We start from the raw sequence: 2,331 nt of genomic DNA, 5'->3' as shown, positions 1-2,331 counted from the left end.
CACCTGTGCCCAGTGTCGCCCTTCTAGCACTTGTGCCCATGGCATGTGTAATGGACTTTCGAGCGAGATCGTTGCCAGTGCCCCTGGACTGGCTCTTGTGCAAGTGGCACATAAAATACACCATTTGAGCGTGGCTGTTGCCAGTACTGCCTGACTGGCCTCGTGTGGGTGGCACGTAAAAGCAGCCACTACACTCTCAGAGTGGTTGGCGTTAGGAAGGGCATCCAGCTGTAGAAACTCTGCCAAATCAGATTGGAGTCTGGTGTAGACATCTGGTTCACCAGTCCTCAGTCAAATCGTCCAACCCACGCTAGCATGGAAAGCGGACGTTGAACGATGATGATGATATATTGCATGTGTGCTTTTGTGTCTGTGTTTGTTCCCTCACCATCACTTGGCAACTGATTGGTGTGTTTATGTCCCTGTAACTTAGCAGTTCAGAAAAAGACTATTAGAATAAGTGCTAGGCTTTAAAAAAAAAATGTACTGCGGTTGATTCATTCAACTAAAAACTCTTTGAGGCAGTGCCCCAGCATGGCCACAGTCGAATGACTGAGACAAGTAAAAGATAAAGGATTACTACTATTACTGCAGTCTATATCTTGATACTTTGCGTTTTGAATTGAAATTTGTCTTAAGACTTTAAATCTCACTAATAACATATCATTGCTCCTCACACACTGCAAGAATGTATCAAGATAAGCGATGACAGAAGCAACACTGGCATTTCTTTGCAATTCAACAGGTTTCCTATTGCCTCAGTACTGTTATCTAAAGAGAAAATAATTATACTCAGTCTCAATCTTAAATCTGCTGAGTTACACAGTTATCTCTCTATGCAGTTTATCACCACTCTATGATAAACTAATTAACTTGCTGTGTAGATAATCACTGCTCAATGATAAATTACTTATTCCATTGTATCATTTAATGCCTCACTATGTTAAGTTAATTATATCTGTGTATGGTTTTTAATCACCTTGTGATAAACTAATTTCACTAATGAACCTGTCTTACTAAAGAACTTGAACGATATTATCGATTGGCTGATTGGCAGAGTCATTAGAGTGGTAGAGAGAATTCTTTGCAGTATTTGTTCCAGCTCTCTGCATTTTGAGTTCAAATCCTATCATGGTTAACTTTCTCTTTTATTCTTTCATGGTCAATAAATAAAATATCAGTTCAGGGATGGTAATTGTTAGAGTACTGCTATCTGTTGTGGCTTTTTGAATTCTGGGTTCAAATCTCATGAGTGAAGTGATTGCTTCTCGCATACTGATAGAAAGCTTTAAGGTGAACCATGAATGACTTTAATACTGGTATCTCTCTGTGACTTAACAGTTTTACCATTGTAACAAATAACTTCCTAGATTCTAAGCCAGGATTTGAAACAAATCTACATTTTTCTGCTAGTTCTTTTCCTACTGTTCTCAGCTTTTGCACTAGGAAATTCTTGAGTGTCGATTGTTAGCCTGTAACCTTTTAAGCCAAACTTGAAGCAAGACTGATTACAGAGTTAAAATCCTTTGTTCAACTTGACCTAAGTTAGTTATAAATATGGAATCTAAAATCAGTTCTATCCCTTTGGTCACTTGGTGCCTAGCTGAAGAGCATCTATTTTTCTCCCTTTGGTTATGAATTGTCATAGCACAACAATACAACTTTTACCCTATCTACTTATCAACCCAGAGAGGTAGACTCCCTTACCCTTTATCTCTCCCCTTTTTTCTACCAGTCTTCCAGAAGTCAACAAAAAATGAATTTAACTACCTACAGAACCGATAGCAGAACAGTAACTGTTGTACAACTACAGCTAGTCTTCTACATTGTAACGATGAAAATTAAGGACCATGTCAACCATTTAGTAATAAAATTCTTCTCCTATAATTTATTTTCTACATATAAACTGTTACACCATCATCTCAGCACAGTTTGTGCCATAAATATGGAAACCTTTGAAGGCAAAGCACTGAAAAGATTAAACTCATGACTCTTTCATTCCACAAAATAAATTTACTAACAAAAGGCCCCCAGGGTTTCAAAATCCACAGAAACATGCTTGACAACAAGGATTTACCACCAACAATGACTACATCCTTCCTGTCACTAATGACTGACAAAATATTATTCTACAGAGATGTAAACCACATTCAGATTTTACTCTGCTTCAACAGACTGATAAAATGGATATTTTATGTCAGTTTACTATTACATTTCTTTACTGCCCACAAGGGGGTACACACAGAGGGGACAAACAAGGACAGACAAACAGTTACTATTAACTATACTATTTGCCATCGTCCTTACCTTAAGCTTAGATTCCAATTGTAA

Source organism: Octopus bimaculoides, chromosome 4, assembly GCF_001194135.2.
Source record: "Octopus bimaculoides isolate UCB-OBI-ISO-001 chromosome 4, ASM119413v2, whole genome shotgun sequence".
Classification (NCBI taxonomy): Eukaryota; Metazoa; Mollusca; class Cephalopoda; order Octopoda; family Octopodidae; genus Octopus; species Octopus bimaculoides.
Note: the sequence above shows the minus strand (reverse complement) of the source record.